The sequence below is a fragment of the Lissotriton helveticus genome (genome assembly GCF_964261635.1).
Source record: "Lissotriton helveticus chromosome 1_1 unlocalized genomic scaffold, aLisHel1.1 SUPER_1_unloc_5, whole genome shotgun sequence".
NCBI lineage: Eukaryota > Metazoa > Chordata > Amphibia > Caudata > Salamandridae > Lissotriton > Lissotriton helveticus.
In genome coordinates this window covers 4146886-4164426 of record NW_027611692.1, presented here as the reverse complement: position 1 = coordinate 4164426, position 17541 = coordinate 4146886, and the positions used below count along the sequence as shown (strand labels likewise).

General features: G+C 50.8%; 1 long non-coding RNA gene across 1 annotated transcript in view; it reads right to left on the bottom strand.

The window, feature by feature from the left end:
* LOC144806157 (uncharacterized) overlaps positions 1-16816 on the bottom strand; it is a 183944-nt gene extending 167128 nt beyond the window's left edge. Inside the window, exons 1-2 of the long non-coding RNA XR_013605705.1 lie at positions 16725-16816; positions 15360-15488 (exon numbers count right to left, since the gene is read on the bottom strand). This is a non-coding gene — a long non-coding RNA (uncharacterized LOC144806157). The remainder of the gene's footprint in view (positions 1-15359; positions 15489-16724) is intronic.
* Positions 16817-17541: the final 725 nt, after the last annotated feature.

Here is a 17541-nt window from a genome sequence, read left to right as displayed (position 1 = left end):
GGTTTTGACACGCAGGTTCTTGGCGCTTGAAGCTGAAGACGCTGCAGGCGATGTGAAGGAGAAGTGTCCGGTGGATCCAAGGGTGGATCTGAAGTGGTGAAGACCTGAAAGCAGAGGGGACAGTGTTCAAAGTCACTGGCCAGTGACCACCGTGGAACCAGATTGGAACCAGGCAAAGTCGGGTGCAAACAGGTGATGAGGTGTTGCTTCTCTCTGCAGCCACGTGGACACGAAGAGATCAAGGACGTCTAGGAGTCGATCACGAGCTGTCCCTCGAAGGCTCTAGCTGATGGCGGTGTCGGCAACTCGATTGAAGCAAACAAGCCTTGGCTAATGCAAGCCACGGGGAAAGTGAAAAAGGCTTATTACTCGTACCAGCAAGGTCAGAGCGGGTACTCCTTTCTACAGGAGCGAGGGCAGGTCTGGAGCAACCAGACCCACAGTGTAAATCGTAGGTTTCGTCGCCAAGATGGCCACTGACCACGTGACAAGCGGCCGGGATGGCAAGTCGAGTGGCACAAAGCAAAAGGGCCCCACGCAGATCGTAGAGATGCTGGAGGGCTGATCCTTGGTGCAAATGCTGTTCGATTGTGGGGCTTCTTTAACCCCAAAGCACAGAGTCAAGGATGTCTCGGGTGCTGCACAGTCAGCGTCTCGGGGGTCTTTCAAGATGTCCGCTCCCACGTCTCTCGGTGCCTCCACGGGTCCCTTCTTTGCAGGGACTGTGGATCGGGCTGGGAGAAGTCTGGGAAGCTGAGTCTTGTCTGGCTCTGCACTCAGGCTCCGGCGGGAGATGGCGGCAAAGCAGACATCGAGGTGCTGGGTGGTGCCTGTGTTCACAGGGTGGCCCCTCCTAGGCCACAAGGGAGATGCTCTTCAGTCTTCTATCATCAGAATGTCGAAGTCCAGTCGTCTTCTTAGTTTAAAGGTGATTTCAGGATGATCTGATGTGCATTGGCACTGCTCCCACTCTTATTCGAATCTGGTGGGCGTGATTACCTGCTAGGTCCCCTCCTATGGGTGGGACCCAGGAAGTGGGTGGATACACCCCCTTCCTTTGATCCAGGCCGCCCTGGCACGAGGGCTGGAGTGCCCCAGAACCGGTTTGGCCGGATTATGCAAGGGGCAGCCTTGTGCGCCCCAGGCAGTGTCTGGTTTCTTTCAAACCTCCCTGCTACAATACACTATCTCCTGTCTGGAGGGCGGTGACACCCTCCTGTGACAGGAAACCCTTTGTCCAGGACCCCCTTGACTGAGTTTCGGTCAGCTCCAGGGGTCCAGACATTTGTCTGTGGCAGAGGCATCCATTTTGTGGATCTTAAGGCCTTTGGAGAAATCAACCGTATTAAAGTGAAGTAACATGTCTTACCCCTCTAGAGGGGTGGAATGCCATCCCCGTCGCCAGAACTGGCGAGGGGATGGTATTCCAAAGCGTATGACACCTTACACGACATGTTTTGATAAAGCCAAACCAAAGTTGCTAAATAACCGCGAGGATTATAAGGCACTTAATAGTATATGGTATGGCATTATCCTGAAACAGCTTAGGGATTTGTTCCCGACGGCTGCAGACAGGCTCAGCTCATGCTAGAGCTCCATCTCACATAAAACCATGCACCCAGCCTCCAGGATTGGTGAGGCCCGACTATAGGAGTGGCTCACAGGTTTACATGTGTCCAGATATAGGTTTAGACATAGGTATACTATATGTAAGCAAGGGGTGTGTACACCACCTTACCCCAGCTGAGTGATCAGCCAGTTGTGTCAATTTAAGAACCAGCCAGGGGTGGCAAAAGATATGCTGCAGCCCCTGGTAGGCCTTAGTGGCCCCTATGCCCTGTGCACCTATAGTGCATTCTACAGGGGCTGACAAGGAGTCCATTTCCAATTGGTATGTACCTAGGGTACATGGAATCCATTTTACAGAGAGAGCAGATGGCCTGGGGCCCTGATTAGCAGGGAACCAGGTCAACTAAGTCAAAAAACCAGCTAAACACAGGCAAAAAATCTGGGGTAACCATAGTCAGGTAGCCACCTTCCTACACCCAAGTACAGTAAGCAGTGGTGGAACACAGTCCAAGGGTGTAGCTGGGTTGACCCTGGGTATTGAAGTAGGATCTGGCCTAGTCAGAATCCCTACACAGGCAGTTCTCCTGTATGATGTGGACATTGAGTTGCCCACTGCAGTAAGCCCCAGTAACCTGGGCAAATACAGACAGACTCCCTTAATTAATGAGAAACTGGCTCAAGCTTACAGGGACACATGTGCCAGTGTCACAATGGTGACACCTGACTTTGTGGACCCTGGACAGATTGTACTAGGTGAGAGCTACCTAGTAACCAATGCAAGCAACTCCACTACTTCCCATAGTGTGGCAGTTGTGAACTTCTCCTGGGGAGGGGTTGATGGCCTAAAGAAGGTTGTGGTGAGTGCAGACCTACCAGTAGACTGTCTGTTAGGAAATGACCTTGAAAGCTCAGCATGGTCAGAAGTGGAGTACAGGACTCATGCAGAAATGCTAGGGTTTTCAGAGCATGTCCTTGCCATGACAAGGGCTCAGGCTAAGAAGTGCCTTCCTGAACCAGTGGTGGATCTTGAAACAATAGACCAGCCACAACCCAAGAGAAGGAGCAAGAGAGGAAAGGCTCAGCCTTCCACCTTGCCCCAGGTTGAGGATCAGGTTTCAGAGGAAACTGATTCTGCAGTCCAAGAGGAGACTGTCTCTGAGGAGCTTGAACCTGACCAGGTTGAGTTTCTGGGGACAGGGGGACCCTCAAGGGCAGACCTGAGGCAGGCTCAATTAGATTGCCCTTCCCTTGAACCCCTCAGACAGCAGGCTGCTGCTGAGGCTGCTGGGGATGCCCAAGGTACCCATACTGTGTATTGGGATGATGGACTCCTTTACTCAGAGGCTAGAGCCCCCAAGCCTGGCATGACCAGGAGGTTGGTTATACCTCTGCAGTTTAGGGGGTTCCTCCTTACCTTGGCCCATGATATTCCCCTTGCAGGACACTTAGGCCAGAACAAGACGTGGGACAGGCTTGTTTCACACTTTCACTGGCCTCACATGTCAGAGGATGTCAAGGAGTTTTGTCGCTCCTGTGTCACTTGCCAAGCCAGTGGTAAGTCAGGTGGCACAACAAAGGCCCCCCTAATACCACTACCTGTGGTGGGAGTTCCCTTTGAAAGAGTTGGAATTGATATTGTGGGTCCAATGGACCCCCAAACAGCATCTGGGAACAGATTCATACTGGTGGTAGTGGATCATGCCACCAGGTATCCAGAGGCTATTCCCCTAAGGACCACCACAGCCCCTGTGGTGGCAAAGGCCCTCATTGCAGTTTTCTCAAGAGTGGGCTTTCCTAAGGAGGTACTATCAGATAGAGGCACGAATTTTATGTCTAGCTATCTGAAAGCAATGTGGAAGGAATGTGGAGTAAACTATAAGTTTACCACCCCATATCATCCACAATGCAATGGGCTTGTGGAGAGATTTAACAAGACCCTAAAAGGCATGATAAAAGGATTACCAGAGAAGCTCAGGCGGAAATGGGACATTCTTTTACCCTGCCTGCTCTTTGCTTACAGAGAGGTCCCACAGAAGGGGGTTGGCTACAGCCCTTTTGAACTTGTTGAACCTGTTTACAGACATGACAATAAGGCTTTTTCTCTGTTGAAGAAGTGTCTTGGGACCCACCCCCATTCTTGGAGTTTTGGGGCCCTGTGGAAGTCTTTTCTTTATTTTTATCCCCACCCTTATCTTGAGGCTTGGTAGACTCCTTCTTCTGGTTACTGTCCTGATTCTTATGCCTAATCCTGGTTCTGACCCACTTGTCTGCCTTCTTTCCCAATTCTTGGGGAGAGGTCAGATCAGAGTCCACCAGGTGCTGGTGTAAGAGCTGGTTCTGACAATTACTTAGGATCTGCTCCCTCATAATCAAATTATACAATCCTGTAAAGTCATGTTCTTTGCTGCCATGTAGCCAACCCTCCAGAGCCTTAGTTGCACAATCAACAAAATCAGTCCAGTCCTGAGTCTGTGTCTTCTGGGTGTCTCTGAACTTCAACCTGTACTGTTCAGTGGTTAAGCCAAACCCATCTATTAGGACACTCTTCAGGACTGTGAGAAGTTGGCCTGATAGGTGATGTTTCCAATTCTGGAACCACCGGTTATCAGACCAAACAATCCCTTATGGTGTCTGGTTGCAAGTCAACCTTATTAGACAAGCTATCCTAGGGGTAGCATGGACTAAGCAGCCTAAAGGCTTAACTTAAGAGGTCGTGTTAAGTGAGCTGTTTTACCACATACAATCCTGTAATATCAAATGAAAGGACACCACACAAGTATATATTATAAAAATATATGTATTTATTACTAAAAACAATCCCCAGTATTCTTTATGAATAAAGGGGCACAAGCGTTAAATCAAAAGCACAGTTTAAACATACAAAGTTGACAATTATGGATGAGGGCGGGGGGCCACTCAAACCATATACTAAACAAGTGGTATAAGAGATACCAATCGAACAGTGGTTAGGCCTAGGGCCTAGGGAATCGCTGGGAGCAGTCGGGACAAGCAGTGCTGAAGTCGGGAAAAGCCCGCGGGATTCGGGTGCAGTGCGGAAAGCGCACGCATGCACCAATGTTAACCAATGGTGCGTAAAAGTTGTAGAGTTAAAGTTTAAGGACACTTCCGCTGAACCTAGAGGAACAAAACTTAAGACACAGACCCTAGAGATGTGTACCAGTGTGGGAACACCGGCGGAGCAAAGTTACCTCACCCACAGGAAGCGGGTGCACAGGGTCGAAGTTGAGTCGGGTTTCGTCACGCAGGCTCTTGGTGCTTGAAGCTGAAAGGGCTGCAGGCGGGGTGAAAGAGAAGTGTCCGGTGGAGTCCAAGGGTGGACTCGAGTCGAAAAGTACCTGAAAGCAGAGGGGACAGAGTCTGGGTCACTCAGCAGTGACCAGGGTGGAACCAGGACGGAACCAGGCAATGTTGGGCGCAATCAGGTGGTCGTCGAGGAGCTTCTCTCCGCTGTCACGTGGGCTCTGGGGCATCTGCGACGTCCAGGAGCGGGTCACGATCTGTCCCACGAGGGCTCTCACCGTCGGCGTAGTCAGCTTCAAGTTTGGAGCAAACAACACTTGGCAAGAGCAATCCACGCGGAACCGGGAGATTGCTTCTCACTCGAACCAGGAGGGTCAGAGTGGGGGCTCCTTTTCAGGGGAGCTGGTGCAGATCTGGAGCAACCAGAGTTGCAGGTCGAATTTCAAAGTTCGTCGGTACAGGGGCCACTAGCTGGCTGGCAAGTGACCGGGCCAACGTGTTGAGCCAAATGGAGCAGAAGGGCCCCACGCAGCACTCGTCGAGTGTGGAGGGCTGAACTTCGGTGCAAGAGTGGCTCAGGGTTGGGGCTTCTCAAACCCCGGTGTACAGCTTCGAGGGTCACTCGTGGGCTGCACGGTCAGCGTCTTGTGGTCAATTCAAGATGGCATGCCCCACGCTTCTGGTCGCCTCCACGGGTCTCAGCTCTGCAGGGACTGTGGATCGGGCTGTTGGAAGGCAGGCAAGCTTGATCTCGTCGATCTCTGTCGCTTGAGTTCCGGCAGCAACTGCGACAAAGCAGACGTCGATGGCTGGATGGTGCCTGTTTGCACAGGGTGGTCACTCCTTGACCACAAGGGAGATTCTTCAGTCTTCTACGTTGAGTAGGATGTCGAAGGGTCCAGAGTTTCGTTTCTTATGTTTCATCAGGAAATCTGAAGTGCATTGGCACTGCTCCCAGTCTTATACTAATTTTGGGGGCTGGATTACCTGCTAGGTCCCCTCCTATGGGTGGGACCCAGGAAGTGGGTGGATACACCCCCTTCCTTTGATCCAGGCCGCCCTGGCATGAGGGCTGGAGTGCCCCAGAACCGGTTTGGCCTGATTATACAAGGGGCAGCCTTGTGCGCCCCAGGCAGTGTCTGGTTTCTTTCAGACCTCCCTGCTACAATCCACTATCTCCTGTCTGGAGGGTGGTAACACCCCCCTGCGACAGGAAACCCTTTGTCCAGGCCCCATTTGGCTGAGTTTCGGTCAGCTTCAGGGGGTCAGACTCTTGTCTGTGGCAGAGGCATCCATTTTGTGGATCTAAGGTCCTTTTAGAAATTAACCGCATTTAAGTAAAGTAACATGTCTTACCCCTCTAGAGGGGTGGAATGCTATCCCCATCGCCAGAACTGGCGAGGGGATAGTATTCCAAATCGTATTACACCTTACACGACATGTTTTGATAAAGCCAAACCAGAGTTGCTATATAACCGCAAGGATTATAATGCACTTAAGAGTATATGGTATGGCATTATCCTGAAACAGCTTAGGGAGTTGTTCCCGACAGCTGCAGACAGGCTCAGCTCATGCTAGAGCTCCATCTCACATTAAACCACGCACTCTGCCTCCAGGATTGATGAGGCCTTCCATAGGAGTGGCTCACAGGTTTATATGTGTCCAGATATAGGTTTAGATATAGGTATACTATATCTAAGTAAGGGGTGATTACACCACCTTACCCCAGCTGAGTGATCAGCCAGTTGTGTCAATTTAAGAACCAGCCAGGGGTGGCAAAATATATGCTGCAGCCCCTGGTAGGCCTTGGTGGCCCCTATGCCCTGGGCACCTATAGTGCATTATACAGGGGCTGACAAGGAGTCCATTTCCAATTGTGGTATGTACCTAGGGTACATGGAATCCATTTTACAGAGAGAGCAGATGGCCTGGGGCCCTGATTAGCAGGGAACCAGGTCAACTAAGTCAAAAAACCAGCTAAACACAGGCAAAAAATCTGGGGTAACCATAGTCAGGTAGCCACCTTCCTACAAGGACTTTGTAATTGTTTGCATCCTCATGTCTAACAGTGAGGAGCTTATCTCTCCCTTTCTCTGAAAAGGAGTACCATAAGATTGCTGCCCACTGTTCCTCAGGAACCTGCTGTACCATGCAGGCTCTCTCAAGAGCAGTTATCCACTTGTGGATGTCATCCCCTTCCTTGTAGGGGGGCACAATCTTTGTCAGGTTTCTACTATCATAGGACCTGGGTTTCTCTTTAGGAATATTGCTGCCACCAGTGGCATCTAAGCCACACAATTTTTGCTCTCTTGCCAAGGCAAGTCTAGCTTGAGCCAAGGCTACCTCCTCCCTCTCTATTTGGAGTTTGACAGCCCTCATTCTGGACCTATGCTCTATCTTCTGAGAGGCAGTCATACCTCTCTGAGATTCTCTTGAGGCACTAGAAATATGAGAGTCCCCTGAGGGAGATCTCACTCTTCTGTTGCCTGGGAGAATGATATGGTGGGATCTGGGGAGTTGCTGGCCCTCTCCATTTCCCAGTAGGTCTAAGTTGGCCTGGTTAAGCCTGGCAACTAGGACCTGGCTACCCCTCTGATCCTGATCTTCTGGGTCCTCTACATCTGAGTCCTCCTCCTCCTCTTCTTCCTCCTCTTCTCCTTCCTCTGGAGGGGTATCAGTTACAGGGGGGTTCACTCCATCTCCTGACTCTAAGGGAACTTCATTCGCCTTCTCTAAGTCATCCTGTTCTAGAATGGCTATCAGGATAGGACATGTGGGACTTCTGCCCCTTTTTAACCCTCTTGATATGCACAAGGCAATCAAGTCCTTTCGGGTTAATTTGTCATAGCTGGAAGTTGCCTTGGTAAGGTCAACTGTCACAGGAGCAGACCCTGAGGCTTTTCCTGTGTCAGACATGACTACTAGTGAGGTGTAAGTGGTGCACTTACCTACACTAAGTGTTTTCCTACTGTACCTTGCTAGTGAGTTGTAGTCAGGGTGTGCTAATCCCTTTAATCTACAACTACTAAGTTCAGTAGAACTTAAATATGCTAAGCTTTTGATTTATATGTACCTTGAGGTACTTGATGTGATCTTTCAATTTGATAAAAGATTGCAATGGTAAAACAACAGCAAGCTCAAATCCCACCGCTGCCACCAATGTGAGAAGTTGGCCTGATAGGTGATGTTTCCAATTCTGGAACCACCGGTTATCAGACCAAACAATCCCTTATGGTGTCTGGTTGTAAGTCAACCTTGTTAGACAAGCTATCCTAGGGGTAGCATGGACTAAGCAGCCTAAAGGCTTAACTTAAGAGGTCGTGTTAAGCGAGCTGTTTTACCACATACAATCCTGTAATATCAAATGAAAGGACACCACACAAGTATATATTATAAAAATATATGTATTTATTACTAAAAACAATCCCCAGTATTCTTTATGAATAAAGGGGCACAAGCGTTAAATCAAAAGCACAGTTTAAACATACAAAGTTGCACAATTATGGATGAGGGCGGGGGGCCACTCTAACCATATACTAAACAAGTGGTATAAGAGATACCAATCGAACAGTGGTTAGGCCTAGGGCCTAGGGAATCGCTGGGAGCAGTCGAGACAAGCAATGCTGAAGTCGGGAGAGGCCCACGGGATTCGGGAGCAGTGCGGAAAGCGCACGCGTGCACCAATGTTAACCAATGGTGCGTAAAAGTTGTAAAGTTAAAGTTTAAGGACACTTCCGCTGAACCTAGAGGAACAAAACTTAAGACACAGACCCTAGAGATGTGTACCAGTGTGGGAACACCGGCGGAGCAAAGTTACCTCACCCACAGGAAGCGGGTGCACAGGGTCGAAGTTGAGTCGGGTTTCGTCACGCAGGCTCTTGGTGCTTGGAGCTGAAAGGGCTGCAGGCGGGGTGAAAGAGGAGTGTCCGGTGGAGTCCAAGGGTGTCCTCGAGTCGAAAAGTACCTGAAAGCAGAGGGGACAGAGTCTGGGTCACTCAGCAGTGACCAGGGTGGAACCAGGACGGAACCAGGCAATGTCGGGCGCAATCAGGTGGTCGTTGAGGAGCTTCTCTCCGCTGTCACGTGGGCTCTGGGGCATCTGCGACGTCCAGGAGCGGGTCACGATCTGTCCCACAAGGGCTCTCACCGTCGGCGCAGTCGGCTTCAAGTTTGGAGCAAACAACACTTGGCAAGAGCAATCCATGCAGAACCGGGAGATTGCTTCTCACTCGAACCAGGAGGGTCAGAGTGAGGGCTCCTTTTCAGGGGAGCTGGTGCAGATCTGGAGCAACCAGATTTGCAGGTCGAATTTCAAAGTTCGTCGGTACAGGGGCCACTAGCCGGCTGGCAAGTGACCGGGCCAACGCGTTGAGCCAAATGGAGCAGAAGGGCCCCACGCAGCACTCGTCGAGTGTGGAGGGCTGAACTTCAGTGCAAGAGTGGCTCAGGGTTGGGGCTTCTCAAACCCCGGTGTACAGCTTCGAGGGTCACTCACGGGCTGCACGGTCAGCGTCTCGTGGTCAATTAAAGATGGCGTGCCCCACGCTTCCGGTCGCCTCCACGGGTCTCTGCTCTGCAGGGACTGTGGATCGGGCTGTTGGAAGGCAGGCAAGCTTGATCTCGTCGATCTCTGTCGCTCAGGTTCCGGCGGGAACTGCGACAAAGCAGATGTCGATGGCTGGATGGTGCCTGTTTGCACAGGGTGGTCACTCCTTGACCACAAGGGAGATTCTTCAGTCTTCTACGTTGAGTAGGATGTCGAAGGGTCCAGAGTTTCGTTTCTTATGTTTCATCAGGAAATCTAAAGTGCATTGGCACTGCTCCCAGTCTTATACTAATTTGGGGGGCTGGATTACCTGCTAGGTCCCCTCCTATGGGTGGGACCCAGGAAGTGGGTGGATACACCCCCTTCCTTTGATCCAGGCCGCCCTGGCACGAGGGCTGGAGTGCCCCAGAACTGGTTTGACCGGATTATGCAAGGGGCAGCCTTGTGCGCCCCAAGCAGTGTCTGGTTTCTTTCAAACCTCCCTGCTACAATCCACTATCTCCTGTCTGGAGGGTGGTAACACCCCCCTGCGACAGGAAACCCTTTGTCCAGGCCCCATTTGGCTGAGTTTCGGTCAGCTGCAGGGGGTCAGACTCTTGTCTGTGGCAGAGGCATCCATTTTGTGGATCTAAGGTCCTTTTAGAAATTAACCGCATTTAAGTAAAGTAACATGTCTTACCCCTCTAGAGGGGTGGAATGCTATCCCCGTCGCCAGAACACCTTACACAACATGTTTTGATAAAGCCAAACCAGAGTTGCTATATAACCGCGAGGATTATAAGGCACTTAAGAGTATATGGTATGGCATTATCCTGAAACATCTTAGGGAGTTGTTCCCGACAGCTGCAGACAGGCTCAGCTCATGCTAGAGCTCCATCTCACATTAAACCATGCACTCTGCCTCCAGGATTGATGAGGCCTTCCATAGGAGTGGCTCACAGGTTTATATGTGTCCAGATATAGGTTTAGATATAGGTATACTATATCTAAGTAAGGGGTGATTACACCACCTTACCCCAGCTGAGTGATCAGCCAGTTGTGTAAATTTAAGAACCAGCCAGGGGTGGCAAAAGATATGCTGCAGCCCCTGGTAGGCCTTGGTGGCTCCTATGCCCTGGGCACCTATAGTGCATTATACAGGGGCTGACAAGGAGTCCATTTTCAATTGTGGTATGTACCTAGGGTACATGGAATCCATTTTACAGAGAGAGCAGATGGCCTGGGGCCCTGATTAGCAGGGAACCAGGTCAACTAAGTCAAAAAACCAGCTAAACACAGGCAACAAATCTGGGGTAACCATAGTCAGGTAGCCACCTTCCTACAGTGTCTAGTGGGGAAGTACCACTTCTAGACATGGCTGTACGTGTGCTGTTATGTTATGTTATGTTGTTATGTTAAGTAGCTTTTATATAGCGTACGGCTACATCCAGCAATTTGGCCGCAACAGGGTCGTCCGCCGTGTCAAGGTGGAAGTTGAAATCACCGGCCACAACACAATGCTGTGTGGTCAGCGCCAGCTCAGAGACGGCTGTCTGCAGATCCTCCAAAAAGGAACCCACCGGGCCTGGTGGTCTATAAACCAACAACCCCTTCAAGGCCTGACCTGGGGACAGTCTGAGCGTGAAGGCGAGCGACTCGGCATTCCCAATGGAGTTCAGGGGAAGCACCGAGCAGGAGACGCTCTTTTTCACCACAACCGCCACTCCCCCTCCCCTGCCCTTAACTCTGTCCTGCCGGAAGATATTGTACGCAGGAGGAATGGCTGAGAAGACATCCGGATTGGAAGCCTCTCCCAGCCAAGTTTCGGTCAGTAGCAAGCACAGGGGATTTTCCCTGACCAGAAGATCGTAAATGTGCAGGGCGTGGCGCCCTACCGACCTCGTGTTCAGCAGCAGGCAAAGATGCTTCACGCCAGCTGTTGCCGGGTGAGGAACCGTAGCACAAATCCAGGAAGGCGTCCAACCACAGCCCGGACAGCGTCATTTGCCCCTAAACCGCCCCGGGAAAATGGAGCGGCAAGAGCTAGAATGGCCCCGCATGTCCCGCAATGACGCAGAGGAATAGCAAATCATCTCAGCCAGAGTATTGCCGGACCGGGGTCCCCCGCCGCCCCGACGCCTCCGGGACGCTGACGGGCGCAGACGGGCAGGACTCCGGCACGACTCAGGCTAAGCGAGGGCGTCCACCTGCGCGTCACGCTGCGCGTGAGGGAGCGACTTTAAGTAGGCGCTCCAATCAAGCCTGAGCGTGCGAGTCCGCTCCAAGATGGCGGCCGCCGCTGGCTGAAGTAGCCCAAACAAAGATGGCGCCCAAAATGACCCCCAGGACCCGGACCCACCAAAGTGGTGGTGCTTGGCAGGCAGAAAATGCCGTTTTTAAGGTGCAGGTAAGGGGAGAAGGGGGCGCTGGCAGCAAGCAGGCAGGCTAAAATCAGGGAAGAATGAAACAGAAAAACGAACCCAAATGCAAAACAGGATGTTTTAAAAAGTACTCGGCGCTAGTAGCAGCGCGAGCGCGGCGAAGTGGTAGATGGTCTAACCAGCACCATGCTAGAGCCTGCCTTAAGTAGGCGCTCCAATCAAGCCTGAGCGTGCGAGTCCGCTCCAAGATGGCGGCCGCCGCTGGCTGAAGTAGCCCAAACAAAGATGGCGCCCAAAATGACCCCCAGGACCCGGACCCACCAAAGTGGTGGTGCTTAACAGGCAGAAAATGCCGTTTTTAAGGTGCAGGTAAGGGGAGAAGGGGGCGCTGGCAGCAAGCAGGCAGGCTAAAATCAGGGAAGAATGAAACAGAAAAACGAACCCAAAAGCAAAACAGGAAGTTTTAAAAAGTACTCGCCGCTAGTAGCAGCGCGAGCGCGGCGAAGTGGTAGATGGTCTAACCAGCACCACGCTAGAGCCCGCCTTAAGTAGGCGCTCCAATCAAGCCTGAGCGTGCGAGTCCGCTCCAAGATGGCGGCCGCCGCTGGCTGAAGTAGCCCAAACAAATATGGCGCCCAAAATGACCCCCAGGACCCGGACCCACCAAAGTGGTGGTGCTTGGCAGGCAGAAAATGCCGTTTTTAAGGTGCAGGTAAGGGGAGAAGGGGGCGCTGGCAGCAAGCAGGCAGGCTAAAATCAGGGAAGAATGAAACAGAAAAACGAACCCAAATGCAAAACAGGAAGTTTTAAAAAGTACTCGGCGCTAGTAGCAGCGCGAGCGCGGCGAAGTGGTAGATGGTCTAACCAGCACCATGCTAGAGCCCGCCTTCAGTAGGCGCTCCAATCAAGCCTGAGCGTGCGAGTCCGCTCCAAGATGGCGGCCGCCGCTGGCTGAAGTAGCCCAAACAAAGATGGCGCCCAAAATGACCCCCAGGACCCGGACCCACCAAAGTGGTGGTGCTTGGCAGGCAGAAAATGCCGTTTTTAAGGTGCAGGTAAGGGGAGAAGGGGGCGCTGGCAGCAAGCAGGCAGGCTAAAATCAGGGAAGAATGAAACAGAAAAACGAACCCAAATGCAAAACAGGAAGTTTTAAAAAGTACTCGGCGCTAGTAGCAGCGCTAGTAGCAGCGCCAGCGCGGCGAAGTGGTAGATGGCTGTGAGGGTGCTGGTGTGTGATTGGCTGGAGTTGGCTGGGATACCAGGATCCAGGATGTCTGGATGGGTCTGCCCAGTGGTGAGTGCTCAGATCAGCATGCTGATGTGAGGGGAGGGCTGCACCTGGTTCCTGATGGGGCTGGGCTTTCCCCACACATTGCTGGCCCCGCCCCCTGTGGTGCGTCTAACGACCCTAGCCCTGCCAGTGAATAGAGTGAGGTGATGAGCACATCAAGGGTGCTCCAAAACCAGCTGTGACTGTTTTCTCCCCCTACAGACAAAGGAATGTGGTGCATAAAAATGGGGCTGTGTCGCCACACAAACTGTTCTCTGCCAGGATCCTGCCTGAGGGGGCTGCTGCTGTTGCTGGGGCCAGGAAGACCGCCACTTGGATTATCTCCCTGCCTGGAGACCCAGTGAGCTGGCTCTGGGCCCAGCCTTGCCCCCTGCCTGCTTTAAGGAACTATGCTGTGCCCCTAGCGCTTGGGAGCGCTGTGCCTGCACCCCTAGCGCTGAGAGCGCTGCGAATCGTCTTTGAGCGCTGGGAGCGCTTTACTTTCCCTTTTCGTGGCTGCCCACGCCACTTTTTGCCGATTTGACAGTCCCCTGGCAGGTGTCCACCCTGCCAAGGACCTTGTGCTTTACCCTGTCACGAGCGCTTTGGGAGCGCTTTATTGAGCTTAAGGCCGGTGCCCACCCGGCATTGCCCTGTGAAGTTTTCCCCGTCGCCGCCCGGCCGTACAGGAAGTCAGGCAGGCCGTGACCTCATTCCCCAGGCCGCGCTCTGATTGGCTGCCAGCCCGGGACAGGAAGGAGGGAGCCGGAAGCTACCGGGAGCCGACCCTGGGATCCGGTGCACTCACCCAGGAGAGAGAGAAGCCTTCTGTCCAGCATCGGGGCAACCGTGGTGTGGGGAGAGCCCCGCAGCTGCCGAGGAAGAGAAGGAGCCTGGAGACCCTGGGAGCGCCCACCAGAAACCGGGTAAGTGGGGCTCGGTGTTCCCGACTAGGGAGGAGGGCGTCGGGGCACATTGCCGGCGCCCGCCCTCCCCTCCAGTACCAGGGCTTTGTTGTCAAAGAGCCTGAGAGGCCCCGGGGGGGCCTCCCTGCAGATTTGAGCCCCGGGCGGGCTCCTACGTTACTGGGGCATTTCTTCAGGGCCGCGAGAGGCTCTGGGTGGCATCATTTCCTTTCGAGTCCCCCGAAGAGGGACTCCAACGCCCAGAGCCATTTGTTCTCTTGAGTCCCGGAGGGACTCCAACGGCCGTATTTTGTGTATGAGCCTGAAAGGCTCAAGGGGGCATTTTGATTTACTGAGAGCCCACGAGGGGCTCAGGCGCCACAACTATCTTTGAGAGCCCAGAGATTCTCAGGGGCCATTTGTTTATTCAGAGCCCAGCGAGGCTCCAAAAAGGGGACAGTCATTTCTACAGAGCCTGTGACACTCAGTAACACCAGCAAGTAGCAAACACAGTAAAACATTTTGGCCTGTATCTTTCCGCCGTCTTTGTAAGCCTGTGACACTGTGAGTTTCAGGAATTCCACAAGCAGCACTATAGGTGGACTCACTACTAGTACATACATAGTCAGATAGTACTAAAAAATGCCTTTTTACTTTTTTCTCTTGTTTTGCAAAAGAAATTACTGGTACGTGAACTTGTGGTAGCCGCCATAATGGCAGCTCACTCAGCTTTAACCCAAGAAATACAGACACAGGCCATGATGATGCAGACTCGCAGTACTTTAAGCAGTACATGCAGGTGGGAATAGGAATGTCTTACTTTTCTATAGGGGTGGCACTGCCACTGGCCATACTTCATCCACTCAGCGTCTGCGCTACTACATCATACACCTCTGCTATCGACGAGGAGGATAAAGAAGATAACATCCAGGCTTACAAAGTACGTCTATGATTCTTCTTAATGTCTCAAATGTACCAAAATTTATTTTTGTTAACAACCAACTTACACCCTTTTCATTATATTTTGGAAACCGCTGTATTCTTTCTTATGTTGAATTGCATTCAACAAAACCATTTTTTACAGTCATAAATAAATATTAAGACTCGCTCGTCCTTCGTTTCACTCTTCTTTAGCTTTTCGTTCTTCACATCCCTAAACTACATCTGATCTGATATGACTTGGCTTTAAAATAAAAATTGGCCAGCTGAGTTCAAGTGAAATAGAGGGGACCATTGGTTACCAGAGAAGTACAGCCACTAATGCTATTACAAGTCAAGGTTGACTGTCTTCTCCGTGATAGCCCAAAAAGTAGTTATAAATTAGTAAATGTTCTTGACAGTACAGTGTACTTATACTAGTGTACTGTGTACTACTGTACAGTACATCATACACTCCTTTACGAGCCTACTCAAAAAAAATATAATAAGTAAGTAGTATAATAACTTACCACCATCCGCCGCCGCTGAGCCTTCCCCCCCAGCTCCTCCTGTTGGCACCGCCGCATCCAGAGTGGACCCCTCCGCACTGCTGGCCCCAGCACGGATGGTCATCTGTGCCGCATCAGATGTTGTGACGTCTAGGAAAAACATGTCATATTTTCAGATGCCATACACAACCCCCTATTTTGTCTCGTAATGGAAGGAAATGTTACATAACACATTTTGTATTACTGGGATTGAAAAAATGTTACGGTTTTGGGGAGGGTGTTAACCTTTTAGATGCTTATTCCATTAAATGCTACACTTCTTCTTTTGACAACTGATTAATGCTTGCTTAACGTGCACCATTTTTCTCATTACAGAAAGAAGATTCCATTGCCCTTCAGCCAGACGATTCACCAACTACTACTGAGTCACCACCAGCAGTACTTAAGTACTTTAAAGAAGGTGGGGGCTCACACACAGTTATTCTACTAATTTCCTGTGTCTGTTAGTGTTAACTATTTTTAAGTTTGAGTCATACTAATTTCATTCATGGGAATGTTGTTTAAAGTAAACTTTAACGTCATCTTCATCCATAAGAATACTACGCTATTAAAAATAAAGAAATAATGTTTTCATTTCTCAATTGAAAATAAAAATTAAAAACTAACAAACACTGTGTGGTTTTTGTTCACGAGTGAGTGAGCGGAATGGTTTGAACTACTGCACTTGGCAGTCATGTTTCAGTAACTCAGATAGGCCAGGACTCGGAGGTAGTCTCTCTTCTTCTGTTCTTCTGGGTCGTAAAATCATTGGTCAGACATTCTAGATAGTCGGTCAGGGGAATGGGGGTTCAACTTCTGTTCGGACTGAGGTATGTCGAAAGTCGAACTGCACCTATCATCAACAATGTCCTATTTATCTTGTTCATACTTCTTTGTGTGAAGAATAGTCCCTGAAACAGTAGCGGTATGGGATGTGCTCCTCTCAAATCAAAAAGGCAACTGCTACCTTTTACTTGGTGTAAACAATGACATTTTGTTGTTGGAAATTGTCAAAGCACTTACATTAAGAAGACTGGAATAGACAGCAAGGGCAACCCAGAGGACTGCACTCAGTGCCTAGAGCTATTGCTGTATCAGAGTTTTGTTTCACACCGTTTGCCGAATGGACAAGCTTAGCTACCTACACAGACCGACTCATAATTGTAAATAGTAGTAGCACAGAGAGTGATGGTAGAGGCAGGATAAGAATGTAGAAAGTAGTCCACATTAGAAGAAGATCAAAGACTATTTTGTAAAACATAGAATTATTAGGAACCAGTTTGTAATGAATAGGAGCTGTAAAAGTTAGGGAAGTATAAGTATTAATATAACAATAGAACAACTTACTGGGGCCAGCAGAAGAGCCTGCAAGGGACTGCTCCTGTTCACCTTCTGCCACCGGAGTCTCTGTCGCCGTCGCCTTGCCCCTGGGAGGTCCTGGTGATCATGAAATAATGAACCACAACATGGATGATTGTTTTTTGGGAAATATTTGATTTCTTTGTACTCAATCTAAAATTATGTCAGGGAAACAAATTGCATCTGATCTGGTCAAGTCCCCCATTCACACCTTCATTCATACTACCGTGCTTCCCATTAGACTCACAGACATTCCGCACCCCGCTCCAGATAGGGGCGGTGCCAGAGTTCTTGGAGCGAAAGGCAAAATTCAATTTGCCTGCAAAGAGAACCCCAGGAATTGCTATTAAAAGTTGTTTACTGCAACTACACGGAACCTCATAAGGCCTTCCCACACCTTATGGAAAGCTCCGTCCCCCCCCACCTCAAAGTGCATCTCTCTGGTGGTCTGCGAGGTGCTGCCTGTTTTCTCCCACTGAACAACCAAACAACACATGGCAGAGGCCTTGAGAGGCAGAACTGCCGCGGCCATCCTGTGAGTCTGATGTTAGCTCAGTGCCCCCAAGTCCCCCATTCACACCTTCATTCATACTACCGTGCTTCCCATTAGACCCACAGACATTCCGCACCCAGCTCCAGATAGGGGCGGTGCCAAAGTTCCTGGCGCTCAAGGCAAAATTCAATTCACCTGCAAAGAGAACCCCAGGAATTGCTATTAAAAGCTGTTTACTGCAACGACAAGGAACCTCATAAGCCCTTACCACACCTTATGGAAGGCTCCGCCCCCACCTCAAAGTGCATCTCT